At 43.3% G+C, this 16,933-nt stretch overlaps 1 protein-coding gene across 18 annotated transcripts in view; it reads left to right on the top strand.

The window, feature by feature from the left end:
* Nucleotides 1-16,933, top strand: part of TCF12 (transcription factor 12) — a 328,520-nt gene that overhangs the window by 59,126 nt on the left and 252,461 nt on the right. Inside the window, exon 1 of one of the 18 annotated variants that reach the window (XM_044980212.1) lies at nt 13,734-13,817. The exons of the other annotated variants lie outside the window; for them this stretch is intronic. The gene's annotated coding sequence lies outside the window, so the exon portion shown is untranslated. Of the gene's footprint in view, nt 1-13,733; nt 13,818-16,933 lie in introns of those variants that run through there. 18 annotated transcript variants of the gene reach the window in all.

Raw genomic sequence — 16,933 nt, forward strand, 5'->3', positions numbered from 1 at the left:
AAGTGGGTAATGAAGTCTTACAGTGACATGTGATCATGTCACCTGAACTGGAATCCATCTTTAACCTGGTGTCTTTCCATTGAGAAGGAGGGGGTGGAAACCCAGAGAGGGACAAAGGGTTCCCGCTTTATGCAAAAGGTATATAAAGGGGTGGAGCAGAACAAAGGAAGAGAGGAGCCATCTTGAAGAATCCCCTAGCTACCACCTGAGCTGGAACAAGAGCTGTACCAGGGGAAAGAATTGTGCCCAGGCCTGGAAGGGGTCCAGTCTGAGGAAAAAAACGTACGGAAGCATCTCTAAGGGTGAGATTATCTGTATTCAGTTTGATAAGACATAGATTTGCGCATTTTATTTTATTTTGCTTGGTGACTTACTTTGTTCTGTCTGTTACTACTTGGAACCACTTAAATTCTACTTTCTGTATTTAATAAAATCACTTTTTATTTATTTACTTATTCACCCAAAGTATGTGTTAATACCTGCGGGAGCAAACAGCCGTGCATATCTCTCTATCAGTGTTTTAGAGGGCGAACAATTTATGAGTTTACTCTGCATAAGCTTTATACAGGGTAAAATGGATTTATTTGGGTTTAGACCCCATTGGGAGTTGGGCATCTGAGTGTTAAAGACAAGCACACTTCTGTGAGCTGCTTTCAGGTAAACCTGCAGCTTTGGGGCAAGTAATTCAGACCCTGGGTCTTTGTTGGAGCAGACAGGAGTGTCTGGCTCAGCAAGACAGGGTGCTGGGGTCCTGAGCTGGCAGGGAAGGTAGGGGTAGAAGTAGTCTTGGCACATTGGGTGGCAGCTCCCAAGGGGGTTTCTGTGATCCAACCTGTCACACCAGTGGTTCTGAAACTTGTTCCGCCGCTTGTGCAGGGAAAGCCTCTTGTGCGCCGGGCTGGTTTGTTTACCTGCCGCGTCTGCAGGTTCGGCCGATTGCGGCTCCCAGTGGCCGTGGTTTGCTGCTCCAGGCCAATGGGAGCTGCGGGAAGTGGCGCAGGCCAAGGGACATACTGACTCCCGCTTCCAGCAGCTCCCATTGGCCTGGAGCAGCGAACCGTGGCCACTGGGAGCTGCGATCGGCTGAACCTGCGGACGTGGCAGGTAAACAAACCGGCCCCGGCCTGCCAGGGGCTTTCCCCACACAAGCGGCGGAACAAGTTTGGGAACCACTGCTTTAATCAGTTAACCGATTAAATGTTACAATTTTAATAGTTTAAACAGTTAACTTTTTAAACGGATATTTACATCCCTACTCTGTGTTTCATTGAGAATTTTGCCTGAAGATTACTGGACTGAATCTAGTATGTGCCAGAGAGTACAGGTTTAACTAGGTAGTCTCAGGGCAAGATTTTATCTCAAGGACTACATTTTTCCCATTCATTATGAAGTGCTCGGTGACTTTTCAGTTTTATGCACATTACTGCTGAATTCAGAGTGAATAACTTTACCTGGAATTTTTGGTCCTGAAATTACCTGGCCAAACATATATAGTTATGCAGATATTATATTTAAAATTTCTCACTGTCTAAAGTATTGAAGCATTATCAATGTGTGAAGGCCAGAATTCAAACTCCACCTATTTCTTGTTTGTTTTTTTTTGGCTTGGATAACGCTAGAATCTTAAATAAAGTTTTATATTTAGCATACCTATTTGATGTTTATACAAAGAGTTAGCTCACTGTTATAATAAAGATATGTGACATTTTCTTATGTGTTTTGTCAATCTATTGTGTCAAGTGTCTCATTGCAAAGTTTGACCTAATATAAAACACAGTTTATAAAGATTCTGATGAATTTAGAGCAGTAAATTTTCTCTAATAGTGGTTTCGAGAGTTTTATTTAAAGCTGTTTTTCCCCAGAGAAATTATTTAGAAAATTACTGCACGTTTTGATTTAAAAAAATGTTCTGATTAAAATTTTAATTTTTCTTTTTCTTAATTCATCAGTGTATATTTATTTTAATTATTACATGTTTTGTAACTCTGAAAGACATTTTTTGTCATAGTGCCATTTATGATTAAATCATGCATAAGTGCTCATTTCTATTTAATGTTAAAGTTTTGTGGTTGTTTTTTTTTCTGTGCTTGAGATCTTAATGAAGCTAACCTGTCTAAATATTTTTCTTTGAGCAACTGGAACTTAGACTTGTTTGGCTAAAAGGGTGTCTTTGATTTTGAAAATATCTAAAATGGAAAGGTCCAAATATGATCATGGAAAAGCCAAGAACATTGATATTTGCACCTTAGCCAGCTAGCATTTATAGTGAATTCCATTTAGACTCAAGGTGTGTATGGATTTGGGGAAAAAGTCATGTCATAGCCTGGGGACACACAAAGTAACAGCTGTGTACACTATTTTAATGTTGCTGTAACTGGCTGCTCATGCTCTCTCTCTCTCTCTCTTTGTTTTTTTCTTTCCAGTTTTCTGTGCAATTGGCCTTGCAGTGAAGAAACTTTCTTTTGAATGTGTACTAATATCATGAACACTTAGAAGTGTGTTGACTGAAAGCAGTTGTAAGGTGTTTTTTGTGTTACTCTCTAAATTGCTACAAGTGCTCGATCCTAATAATTTGGAGCCATAGTGTCACCTATGTAGTTCTACCACTTTTTGAGGAAAGGTCAGAGTTCCCACTAAAGAAAATTCAAGCTAATTGTTTTGTTGGATGGGGTTTGCTCCTTTTCCCATGAAACAGATGAGGGGGCTCAAGTACTTCTCCCCACCGAGTCCCTATTGACTAGGAAATACATTTTTGTTTTTGACAGAAGATGTAACATTTGTCAGAGAAGAAGACATTGCACTTGCAAAGTTCAGTTATGTGTGAGGAGTAGAAAATTAAACTGTGGGTGAAATCCTGGCCCCATTGATGTCCATGGGAGTTTTGCCATTCATTTTACTGGGTCCAGGATTTTACCTTATATTCCTATACCTCAGAAATAGATAATGGTGAGTACTTTTAGATTAGAGTTTTGAGAGTTCTGTCCAAAAGGTTGAATAAGATTTGTGGATTTGTGTCTCCAGAGATAACATGCTTGTTAACAGCAAAAAATGTTTTAAAATAAATAAAAAATTTATAGAGGTGAGAAATAACAGACCTCAATCCTATTGTCCCTCTGCAAATTTGTGCACACAGGGTCAATCCCTTACCTCTCTCTAAAAGTGTAAGGTTTCAAAAAGTTCAATGAATAGAAAATTGTTGGGGTGGGGGGTGGGGGGGTGGAATAGATCTGGACAAAGAGAAGAAGTCTGGAGAGAAATGTGAGAATGGAAGGACAGGCAGTAGAAATAAAAGTGAAACTGTTTGAGCAGCATATTCCAGAAGTCTTGAGGTCTTTCTGAGTGTAGCCTTATTGATTTGAGATCTACCATACCATTTTCTCACTAGGAGGGAAAACATAAAATGGCAGCAGGCCATAAAAGAGACCCAGTTTGGGAATATTTTAATGACTTCCTTTACCTGTGGGTAAGACAGGCATGCATGAAAAATGCAAACAGTGCAACAAAGAAATGCAAGGCCTGCTTGCCTGAACTGAAACAACATCATGAGAAGTGTTCCTTCTCAGGAGAAAGCTGCATTGAAGATGATGAAAGGAACATGTCTGAACATGCAGGATCTTCAGGTTGGCTAACAACCAACAAGAATGCACTTTTATGTAGAAATCCATTATTAAATCGAGTCTTCCTGATTAGTGATTTAAATCAAATCCATCCTGGTCACTGATCTCTAAACATGAGAGAACACACCTGACAAATAAGGTTTTTCAAAGAGTTCCTTTGCCTTGGAATTTAGGAAAATAGTTGATTGAATATTTAAGTATTTATTGATATATAGCTAATATGATTCTCGAATTCTGGATTATATTATGTTGATGTAGCTTGAAACAAAGCTCAAGCCGCCGATCTAAAAGCAAGGAATGCTATTCCCTTTGTTCTGGTAACTAGTTTGATAAATACATGGAAACAGCAGGAGGAAAAATGAGGTCTCAGTGTAGCTGAAATAATGCATTTCCTTTATTCTCAGTTTGATTATTTTTTAAATAAACATCTTAAGTATTCCATGGACATAATTATTTTTTTTAAAGTTACTGTGGTGTTAACTTATTTTTCCTAATCTCCACTAAAAGTTGCATGTGGGCGATCATTTGAGAATTTATTGTCTGCAAGTTTTTTCTTCCCCTCTCTGAGGTGTGAGTTTGGAGAGCTAGTGAATCTCATCTTTGCCCTTAGGAGCTGCCGTGTCGTATCAGAACTTGAAGGAAATGTTGTAAATTGTGTGTGTGGAGTGTTCTGTATGACATCAGTTAGGAATTTATTTCTGTGTAGTTAAAGTTTTCAAGAGTCTTTGGCTGCAGAAATTTCCTGAGAGGACATTGCAAGATCTGCTTAAATTAATGCAATGTCACATGTGGATATTTTTCCAGCATAAATAAGCATTTGTCAATACTGTAGAACCTCAAAGATATGAACACCAGAGTTCAAACTGACTGGTCAACTGGACACCTAGTGAAACCGGAAGTAACCAATCAAACACCAGCAGAGAACAAAGGAAATAAAAAGAAGCAAATACTATTCTGTGCCTTTATTGCATCTTAAAGGTAGGCACATCTGGGCTGCCTGTCCCCACCCCCTGCACCTCCACCCCCACGCGCAGGACAGCCACTTACAGCAAGATGCTGGGGCTGCCAGCCCAAGGCAGCGGGAGCCAGCAAGCAGAGGTGGACAGCGCTGGGGTCTGCACTGCTTTCAGACACCTCTGCCCTGCCCAGCCGGGAGGGAGACACACTGTTTTTTAGTCCGACCCCCCGGCCCAGAGGGGGGTGTGCTGTTTTTACTCGCTGTGATAGACCCAGGCCAGTTGGGAACAGCAGAGTAGTAGAAGGGAGATATACTGGCGACTGGATAAGCAGTTTTCTGTTCCCTGAGTGACCAGAGCAGGGGCTGCTCCAGGCTAATGAGAACACCTGACTCCAATTAACCTGCTAAGAGTCAGGTGAGGCTGTTAAGCATCTGACTCTAATTAAGGCCCCTCTGATGCTATGAAAGGTCTCACTCCAGTCAGGCCAAAGGGAGCCAGGGAGCCAGAAGAGAGGAAGTGCGTGCGAGGAAGTAGGAGCAAGAGGCGTGCAAGAAGCTGAGAGTGAGTAGGCGTACTGCTGGAGGACTGAGAAGTACAAGCAATATCAGACATCAGGAGGAAGGTCTGGTGGTGAGGATAAAGAAGGTGTTGGGAGGAGGCCATGGGGAAATAGCCCAGGGAGTTGTAGCTGTCGCGCAACTGTCCCAGGAGGCACTCTAGACAGCTGCAGTCCACAGGGCCCTGGGCTGGAACCCGGAGTAGAGGGCGGGCCCAGGTTCCCAACAAACCTCCCAACTCCTGATCAAACACAGGAGGAATTGACCTGGACTGCGGTTTCTACCAGAGGGGAAGGTCTCTGGACTGTTTCCTGACTCACAGAATGAATCTGTGAGGCGAACAAATCTGCCAATAAGTGCAGGACCCACCAAGGTAGAGGAGAAACTTTGTCACACCGCCCTCCCCCAGGAGGAGGACAGGCTGTTTTCACACACAGGTACACACCCCTATCCCTGATGGGTGGGGGACAAGGTTGCAAACTCATGCTGGGGCTGAGTAGAGAGCTCAACTGCTGCTGCTGAAGCCTGGCCTGGAGTGTCAACTGCTGGATCTGGAGCCCGAACTGCACTTAGAAATGTTCATAAAACTCTGAGCAGAGTTACGGACAACCTCTATTTCCAAGGTATCCGTAACTCTGAGGTTCTACTGTAGTATTGTTATGAGCTGGGTGAAACCTTTTTATGGAGTCAGTCAAACTTATGTGTGAATGAATCCTCCAGTTAAGATTTATGTAAGACAGTTAAGTAGCCACACTTGAGGCAAAGCTTAATAGAGAGTGCCCAGAAACCATGTTGGGGTGGAGGGTCTGACTGTTGTTGTGACCAGATGTGTGGGTGTGAAAGAGAACACGGAGGCCTTGTTTACACTATAAACCTTGGTCGATGCAAGTTACATCGGTGTATACCTGCTGAAGTTTGTATATCACTCACGTGCGTGCCTACTTGGCTGCTTGCGTTAACGCTGCTCATACGCACCAGGAGTGCTTGTGTCAGTGCAAAGTGCAGTGCATCATGGGTAGGTAACCCAGTGCATCATGTACTGCCATCTGCATTCCATCTTTTGGAATATTTTTGCCATATTGTGGGACAGAATATGGACTCACCTAGAGACCTCTGGGACGTAGGGCTCAAATTCTCAGCATGCAACTGTCTCCATCCCACAATGCCATACATAGCCCATAATTTTGGTGCTTTTTACAAAAATCACACAAACTCATGCAGCACCTCTTGACATCCTCATCTTTCACAGAAGCACAGGGCCCGCAGAGCTGTACAGTATTCTCATGAAAGTTGGAAACATAGGATGCATAATTCTGTGTAATTGCAGACCTACAGGAAGTACTGCAACAATGGGGAACATTAGGAATCTCTTCTAGGACAGTTTGCTGAAGGACATGGTGAAAAACAATTCAAGGTTGTTAGTGGCATTCACAGAGCAGCTGCAGATGGTGAGCATTGTGTCTGGGCTTGAGAGACGAGCACTGACTGGTGGGATCACATTGTAATGCAGGCTTGGGACGCAGAACTTTCAGACATGAAAGACCATGTTCCTGGATTTGTGTGCTGAACTTGCCCTAGCCCTCCAGTGTATGGACTCCAGAATGAGAGCTGCTTTGACAGTGAAGAATTGAGTGGTGCAATACTGGCGTGTGACCGATCAGTGGGAAATCATTTTGGAGTTGAAAAATACACAGTGAGGATCATTGTCATGAAAATGTTAAGGGCTGTTAATTGTATCCTGCTACACAGGACTGTGGCTTTTGACAATGTGTAGGACCTAATGGATGGATTTGAAGCAGTGAGATACCTGAACTGCGGTGGGCAATAGATGGCATACATAGCTCTATTTTGGCACCAGCATGCCTTGCTGCAGAGTACATCAACAGGACGGGACAACTTTTCTATAATTATGTAAGCATTTGTGGATTAATGGGGATGCTTTACCGTTATTGTGAGCTGGTCAGGGAAGGTGTGTGGAACTCACATGTTTAAGACCACAGGACTGCTCAGAAGCTGTAAGCAGCAATATTATTTCCCAACCAGCAGATTTCCATTGGCAACATTGAAATTCCAATAGTGATTCTGCTGGACCCAGCCTGTCCCTTGTGCCCCTGGCTCATGAAGCTGTATGCCGGCCACCTCGACACCATCAAGAAAAGTGTCAGCTGTTGGCTCAGCAGGTGCAAAATGACTGTTGAATGTGCCTTTTGTAGAATGAAGGAACGTTTGCTCACTAGACTGGATCTCAGTGAGAAACATATCCCCATGATTATAGCTGCCTGTTCTGTCCTGCATAATATCTGTGAGGCAAAGGGAGAAAAGGTGCCACTAAGATGGAGGGCGGAGGTAGAGTGGCCATCTGCTGACTTTGAACAGCCAGACGTGAGGGCTATTGGAAGAGCCCAGCGTGAAGCTATGTGATTGATTGAGAGGATTTGAAAGTACACTTTAATGGTCAGTCCACAGTAGTGTTCTATGCTGGAGTGTTTTCTAGGCCTGGAGCTTTGAGTGCTGCGAAGAATTGTGTAGTGCTTTCTGTACATCTGTAAATATTACTGTGTTTTCCTGCAGATATGAATTATGCGGTGCTTCGTGTGCATTTAAAAGTACTGTTTGCTTTGAGTACTGCTATTCCTTTTGCAACATTTCTTGTGAACTAATAAGATAATTAGATTCTTGAAAAAGAGAACTTTATTGAGTGGGCGCACAACAGTGTAGAATTGTTATGTGCAAAAAGATCCAGGCAATGTTATACAAATTTCTAACTGGGCTGAAAATTTAAAATTAGAAAGGAAATAAACATTTTTATCCATGTGAGTGCACAAATGTAGTCCATTGTGGTTACCCATACACCAACCATAGTTCTCACTAGTCAGAGTATGTGAAGCTGTCATTTTCCTTGCTGTCCCTTGATGTGGAGTGTTAGGGGTACTGATGTGACCTGTGATGTCATGTGGTATGTAGGGAGTGGTGACTGCAAAGGGTGGGGAGTTATCCAAGGACTGCAAAGGGTGGGGAGTATGGGATTCTTGAGCCTGGAAGTCAGTCAGGGTTCACAGCATTTGTGTTTGCTACCTGACAAGACACATTATGCTCTGGTGCATTTCAGTCTCCTGATTCTGCTGATATTCCTGGGCCTTTTTCCTATCCTCTCTTTCTCAATTCTATCATTTATATTGGCCCTCCAAGCCATTTACTCGTGGTTTGATGCAGCACTGGCTTGCAGGATGTCACAGAACTTGTACTCTCTTGTTATCCTCTTCTTTATCTTCTTCATTAGGGTCAGGTGTTCTGTAGATGTGGAGGGGGTACCCCTCAAGGCTGCAATGGCAGCAGCTGCTGATAAACAGTACATCTGTCTGCTTTTGATTTAAAGTGACAATGGAAAGGGAACGGAGACAAGTTTTCAAAACTCCCTTCCCTTATTCCCATAAACATTTTTAATAAGAAATGTTTGTTTATAGGTTAGCTTTGGAGCACTTCAGCACAACACCACTCTCCAGCTCCATCCATGGTGAATATGTCCCACCAGGGGCAAGGAGTGGGGACTGGATTTTCTATTGCATGAAGCTATAACATTTCAATCCCTATTCCATGAGTTCAAGCATAGGGAAAGGGCACTGAATGTTGGCATTCTTTTTCCACAGCTGGTGGTAGTTTTAGCTGATATCGCTTTCCTGAGGGTTGGAAAGATACGGAGAACATAGCTGCTACTGGTATCCTGAAGCTGCCTGGCCCCTTATGCTGCTAGCCTGTTTGCTTCTGTGGTTCCAGCCAAACTCATCTCGGAGTAGCATACTGCGGAGGAAGAAATAAGATAGGCATCACTAGAAACCTTTGGGAGAGAATTGCAGAGTATCTCGGTGAAAGTTTCACTGAGATCTCAAGAGGATAAAAGGGACATCCCTATTACATAAACAAAGTGCTCCTCATGCGCCCATCTCCCAACCCCAAAGTTGGTACCTGTCTTTTTAACTTGAGGATGATCTGGGTGCCATCTTTACATTTAAACATTGTAAGGAAAAATGCAGCACACGCTTATGAATTCCTTTCCCCTTCATCAGGCTCATCGATACTCACCTGGTGGGACTGACTGGACTCTGGTGGAGGCTGAAATAGGTCCTGGGTCGCAGCATGGCTGAAGCTCCATGTTGCATCTTCCTCTTCCTGTCCCCATCACTGTTCCTGGCAGGGGTCTTTGGCTCTGGCTCCTCTGAGGTATTCAGGTAGTCTGTGGGGTGTTGGCAAAGTATGGCATGCAGCTCATTGGAAAAGTGGCAGGTTTGTGGATCAGCACTAGATTTATTGTTGGCTTCAATGGCCATGCAGTATGCTTGGCCAAGTTTCTTCACTTTCATGTGACAGCGCTGGGCATTTTAATGCAAGGAGTGGCTTCTGGTCTCTGTGACCCCTGGGCAGTGGAGTTGACAATTATGACCAGAGTGGTCATTGTTGCAAGGAATCAGGCATTGTGAAATAGCTGCTAGAGGTCAACAAAGGTCATGCAGTGTCTACACTTGCACTGTGTCAAAGTTAGTAGGTCAGCTGTGGGTTGACGCCATTCAGGGAGGTGGTTTTACTTACGTTAGCTGGAGACAAACTTGAGTGTAAATCTATGCACAAATAGGTCGATGCAAGGTGACTTACGTTTACCTAACTCTGTAGCCTAGACCAGACCGCAGAAGCTGAGAACTGACAAAAATAAAGAGGGGAAAGGAAGAAAGCCTGACAGTAGCCTGTGAGCACAGAGTGACTCTGGGAAAAGTTAGAAAGCTTTTGAGTCTGGTGTTAGCTAGAGGTTTAGGGTCATAAACTAAGAAACTACTCCCTTTGTTTTTGGTTCCTCTGCATTCAGAGACGCAGGACTTTGTACATTTTTTGTAAATAAACAAAACTTCATCAAAGAAATACCTGTCACCAGGGGTGAGCTGGAGCCGGTTCGCACCGGTTCACACGAACCCGTTGTTAAATTTAGAAGCGGTTTTAGAACCGCTTGTTAACTAGCTTCCCTGCGAGGGAAGCTTTGATGGGCTCTGCCTGGGAAGCCTGTAATTCCTCCTCCCGGCCGCCGGGGGGCGCTGCGCTGTGCTGCGAGAGCCATGTGAGCTGCCTCCTGGCCCTGTTGCTGCTCCTGCTCTTTGGACCTCTGGCCCTGGGGCTCCTGCTGCTGCCTGGTGAGTCCCCGGCTGCGTCCTGCTGCTCCCAGCCGCTCCCCCGGTGTGAGTATCTGCGCCCCTCCCCCGCCTTCCCTGCCCGCAGCCGCCCCCTGCCACAGCCACCCCCTGCCCACAGCCACCCGCAGCCAGCCCCTGCCCCCAGTCGCCCTCTGCCCGCTCATCACTGCCTGTCACCAATTTTTGTTTCAAGCTGTAACATCCCGAGAGTCCTGAAATTTGACTAGCTACTCAGGTTGAAAAGAGGTAATATCATTGTAACTTTTCCCATTGTAGTGTAGTGTGTCAGAGAGGAGTTGAGGACTTGTTCTATAATTAAATGGCATGAAGAGTGCAAACGCTGCCAAAAAGAAATGTTTGTCCTGAAGTTCAGATGCGTTTAATTTTAGGATTGAGGCTATAACCTATTTGAAGAAGGGCTGCTCACCCAGTTGCTGCCTCTCATGAACTTTGTATAATGTAAATAGTTTCTCTTAGAAGGGTATAGGAAGATACATGTTCTTACATTGTATTCTTAAAGTATTTGTCTGGTACGGACTACTAAAATATATTTTTAAAATCTGTGTATAGATTAGATGGTGTACTGTGATTGTGTATTCGCTTTTCACCTTTGGGGTCTTGGGTTTCTCTTCTGTTTCAACTGAATTTAGTACATCACTCTGTATTAAAGCTATTGCAAGTTGCAGCTGAAGATCATTGGCAGAATACTGTGGGTAAATTTGTGTTTTAGGGCTGCCACTTCTGTTATTACTAAATTGTCTCATTGTTTTCATGAGAAAAGAGACATCAGAAAAGGGGATTTTGAGTATCAAGCTACTATTCCAGTGGCAGAGAAGTAGTATCCCTGTGTAGACACAAGGAATGCATAACGATACCATTTGGAGGACATCATTGTTGACGGTCAGTAGTAATACTGTTCTATACGAGCACAAGGATATATTTTTCTCAGAATGCGTCCCGCACATAGTACATTATGGTGGGGGAGAGAGAAGAAGGTATATTTAAAAGAACTTGAACTTGGAATCTGCTGTTACTTTTTTAGGGTGCCTGTACCCCTTTGCTGCACTGTGTAGTACATCCATGTGAATAATATATAATAAATCAAGAGTCTTCCTAATCATATCTATAAACCTATAATTCAAGTTGAATTCTGTTTCAAGAAAATTCTTAGACAACTGCACGTTGGATTTCTAAAGTACTTTTTCTGATTATATATTGAAGAAAATCTAAGATGATATATGTATGTCGTATTATGTTAGCTCTTGCATTCTCATTTGACGCTGTGATGTTAGGGTAATTTTTGAGAGCTGGAGGATGTGCTGGATCGGGAGGCTGGTATCTCAGACAACAAAACTCAGTGAAGCGTAATGTTAGGTTTTATTTACTGTGTGCTCATGCAGTGAAACATACTGAAAACAGAAGAGTGAAATCAGAGATAAGGTGTATAAGAAAGCAGATAATTATACAAGACATTCAGTGTATGAAGATGGCTAGAAATGCATATAATGGATATCAACTGTAAACTTTGTATTTTGTATCTGTTTCACAAAATTAGACCAACTTTATAAAAACTGCACAGTTTCAATTTTTGCATCAAAATAGGATTACATGTTAGCCAGACCTTGTTCTTTGGAATGTGTGGGGGGGGGGGTGGAGGGGGAGAAATTGACATGACACAAATGTTGACACCTGAAATAGTTTAACAAATGGCCAAATATTGAGTGGTTGCAGTTTCATTATATAATTGTTGGCTGTGCACAATGTTAACAATAACACCTTCTGAGTTGAGTTCCCGTGTAAGCGTAATCTCCTTACCCCCACCACAACATGGTCAGTCAGATTCTGTATTTATTTGTTGAGCACTGATAGTGTTGGCACCAGGACAATCTGGTTCTGTGTCAAGGAACATTTTTACGAGATACACATGTAACTTGATATATGAGCTATGCTGGAAGGTGAAAGTTAACATTTCAGCAAGTGGTAAGAGGGATTTTTGCATGTTATGGAGAGGAGTTTGGAAATACCTCTTCCCCAGCTTCTTCCCACCACCTTCCCCATCAGCTTCTTGAGTTGGCATTAGCTCAACACTGGCAACACTGAAATCAGCTACCCTATATCTGCAATCCTCCTGTCTCCCCCTCACAGTACCCATCTGACTGTCTCATATTCCGTCGACTCCTCACCACCATTACGCGCACACTTTGCACAGGGGAAAGAGAGAATGTGGTGGGGAGGGAGGGAGAGGTCATAAATTTTGTGAGGTGTAGGGAGAGTCCAGATTACTTCAAATTCAAACTAAACTGCAGCACTTTTAAAATCTGGCTTTTCAGAATTTTCCAGGGGAGAAACTTCTCCTCACCCCCCCCATACCTTTATGCTTTTTGTCTCCTTGTAGCTCCCTAACTCCTTCCCACTTCTGTTAGTGTGGCTACAGGCCAGCTTTATTTCCAGTTTGGAATCATTGGGTGTCACCAGCCACTGTTGCCACTGAGGAGTTCTGCTGCTCCCCAAGTGCTCATGCACATATGCAGACCTGTCGTTTCTGCTTTGACATGCGATGTGGAATCCTGGAGCCGTGCCTGCCCCTTTAAACTGGCCTGTGAGTTCAGTGCACATTGATAATGTAGGAAGCTGTGGCTGAAAAATTGCTGACTGCTGGGAGCAAGCCTGTCTGATGAGTGACCAAGAGCTTGTGACTCTGTAGATGTTTCCTTCTCCACTCTTGCTTGTGGAAGTGACTTGAAAAAGGGCCTTTTGTTGGCAACACGACTCTTACCAGGGACTTGCCCACTAGTCAGGGACTCTCATAAAATATCAGGCTAATCGCAACTTCAGAGCAAAATACAAACCCAGTTTCTATTCACAACACCACATACAAAAAAATCAGTAAAAGAAAACAAATAAACAAAACCCAGTCCCTGCTGACTGAAGGGAAGAGAAGAATGCTCAGAATGTTGGGAGGTACCCAGATACCACTGTGTTGGTGCTATATAAAAACCTAGATTGAGGAAAGAGGCTTGGAAGATAAACATGAAGCAAAACTGGGAGTATTAATCCTTGAGGCAGATAACTTATTAAATGCTCAAATTACATCTTAAATGCAGCTCACATAAAATCTGATGGCATGCCAGGTGCTGGTCCTGGCTTTAGGTTTGGTAGATACTTAATGAAGATTGGAGCTTTCATTGTACCCTGGCAGTCTGAACAGGTACTCAGTGGTGATAGCAGGGGTAGATTTGTAAAGCACTTATACAATATCTGCCTTTTCTGTGACCCCAGACTCACCTTTTCCACAGATTACTAGCATTCTCAAGTACTGTAAGGCTACAGTTTGTTAACAGGACAGATCTCGAAATATCCTTCATTAGTCCTAGTAGGAAATTGTCTTCCTACCCAGTTTGCTTTATCTTACAGGATCGAGTTGGAATTGTACAGGATTTTCTGGGATTTCCATCACCATAGGCCTGAGCATTTCTCAATTTTCAGAGACTTTTCCCTCACAATATCCAGGTAGTGAACTATCCATCTCTTTTTCCCAAGTGGAAGATATAGGCACCTAGTCCAGTGCCTTTACCCCATTTACTTCTTCACATTTGAATATGTTTGTGGGTTGGATTGTTTGTTGCTTTTTTTAAAGAGAATTTTCGGTTTCCATGGATTTATGAGAGAGAGAGAGAGAGAAGAAAATCTCGAGGTCCCTTCTCAGAATATGTAATTGGATTTGCTTCTGTAGGTAGTGTTTGGTTTTTTCTCTTTCTGTTGCTGCATTTTACAGATAACTCCTGTATGTAGGTCTTCAATCTCTATCAGTAGATTATTGAGTGTACTGTTAAACTTCACATTCCAATAAGATCAAGTAGTATTGAGTTTGATTTATGTCAGGTGGTCCACAGAAAGTGGGTGCATGAACCACTTTGCTCATGCCATTCAGACATTAAATGTAGCAGATGAGAGGATAGGATCTGATACCATGGTTTTAGGGTAGAGTTGCTGCTAAACATTTGACTTTGTGTATGTGATTTATTTAAAGAATTGTAAAGCCTTTCTAGCTTCTGATAAATGCTTTTCTAACCATTATTATATTTATGGCACTTAAAGAAGGTGTTTATAGTTCCTTTCATATACACCTCTACCCCAATATAACACGACCCGATATAACACGAATTCGGATATAATGCGGTAAAGCAGTGCTCCAGAGGGGTGGGGCTGCACACTACGGTGGATGAAAGCAAGTTCGATATAACGCGGTTTCACCTATAATGCGGTAAGATTTTTTTGGCTCCCAAGGACAGCGTTATATTGTGGTAGAGGTATATGTATCAAATGTTCTATATAAAAGTAATGTATCAAACTGGATATATTCAAATTTCAACACAGTTGTCAACAGACATTTAGTATCTCCCGTTTTCAAAAAAAATTAAGTAACATCAGTAAATGTTTGAGAGACACTGGATTGACAACACTGGACACTGAAGTTCTTTATTTAGTCATAGAACAGGTACAGCATGAATAGTGTCAGTAAAAGCTTCCCCAAATGATCAATTCTCAGGTGAGATGGTAAGTGTCTTCATGCCTGTTTGATCCTTTGCCTCTTTGACACAGTCACCAATTAGTGCCAGTTGCAACCTGGACACCAATCCACTGAAAACCAGGGCCGCCCAGAGGATTTGGGGGCCTGGGGCAAAGCAATTTCGGGGGCCCCTTCCATAAAAAAAATTGCAATACTATAGAATACTATATCTCATGAGGACCCTTGTGGGGCCCAGGGCAAATTGCCCCACTTGCCCCCACCCTGGGAAGCCCTGCTGAAAACTGCTCTGAGACACTGACCATATCTTACATAGGTTGGCATTGTTAGCTGTTTCTAACTTGAAGTCATTGTACTATTGAAAAAAATACTAGAATTAATATTTAAGTTCTATGTATATATATTGTACGTGTCACAGATGCAAAGAAATCAAACTTTTAAAAATTTGAAATGGTAGTGTATCTATGAGGCTTCTATGATAATGCAGCATGTATTTAGATGTTAGAATGACTTTCAGAAAAGAATAAACAAGCCTCCTATTCTGTCTTTTCCCCCACCCCCAAATATATTGATGGTTATTTGTCTTCTCTCTGCCATATACCTAGGAAAACATGACCTGCACCATACTAGTAGTGCTACATTTATCTTAATAAAATATGGAATGTGATGTTATGGTAGATAATGACAATTTATTATTCCATTTTGTACTCCTGTCTCCCCTTCCCAGCACCCATCTCACGCTCTCATGACTAACCGTTTATATCTGGATGGGCATTTAAAGCCAGCACAGTTGTTGGTTGCAATTTCCATCTGCAAGCGAATGGAGAGAACAATTCCAAAGAACTGAAGTGTTGCTATTCTCTAGAATGAGAAGTCTGTAGGCTCTGAGCCTTAAGTTATTTCTCTTCCAACAGGTGAAGTAATACCCTTGGTGAACGTTCTGTCTTTTCCTTTTCCTGCAGTATATGGAGGATGTTCCTTTGAGTGTCTGTTAGGCTTCGGCTATTTCCACTTTCAGTGGCTCAGAATAAATGTCTGGCTTCTAATACTGTTAGGTTGGTGTCTTTGTAAAAAGTTGATTTTAGGAGAAGCAGGGATGTAATGGTGTTAATCTAGTTTTCCCCATCCTGTTTTCAGTGGTACAACTGTTATTTCCCCCTACCAGTCTGTCTGACAACATAGCAAGACACAAAGATAAAAAATTGCTTCGGACTCCAGGAGCTGTGGCCTGTGTAAAGCTGGTTGAACCCAGCCAGCATAACGGAGTCATTTTTGCTTAAATTATGGGGTGTATTTGTCTAACTAAGGCATTGATTCTCCTTCATTACAGAGCTGAAATGCTGCTGTTCTAGCCTGAGGGTTCCAAATCTTCCATGTAGTCAGGGAGTCTCCTCCAGTTGTGTAGGTTGATTCTCTTCCACTCTAACTCCCCTCAGGTGCCCCTGTGATGGCAGAAGCAGAGGTGCTTAGATCAAATTCTTCTTCATAAGCATTTGGAAGTTTAGACTAAAATAAAAATAACAACAAAAAGCATTACACTCCTAAGGAAGAGTGTTGATTGTCCAGGTTGGTCTAGTGTGCGGAAGAGGGGCATCAGTTTGGAAGAATATGGGTACGTCTAGACCAGGGGTCTCAAACTCAAATGACCCCGAGGGCCGCATGAGGACTAGTGCATTGGCCCGAGGGCCGCATCACTGACACGCCCCCTTGCTGCCCCTGGCCCCACCCCCAATCCACCCCTTCCATGAGGCCCCGCCCCTGCCCTGTCTCTTCTCCACCTCCTCCCCTAAGCGCGCGCAGTTTTAATAAATATATACACTCAGTAATGCACCTCACTCAAAGGACAAAACACGCACTTAGATTTACTGCCTAAGGCTCTGGGAGGGAGTTTGGGTGGGGGAGGGGGTCTGGATGCAGGCTCTGTGCTCGATGCAGGCTCCAGGCTGCGGCAGGGGGTGGGGGTGCAGGCTTTGGGACGGAGTTTGGGGATAGGAGGGAGTGCAGGGGTGAGGGCTGTGGGGCTGAGGGCGAGGGGTACATGATGCAGGAGGGGGCTCAGGGCTAGGGAAGAGGGTTGGGCTGTGGGGTGAGGGCTGTG

Source organism: Mauremys mutica, chromosome 11, assembly GCF_020497125.1.
Source record: "Mauremys mutica isolate MM-2020 ecotype Southern chromosome 11, ASM2049712v1, whole genome shotgun sequence".
Lineage (NCBI taxonomy): Eukaryota > Metazoa > Chordata > Testudines > Geoemydidae > Mauremys > Mauremys mutica.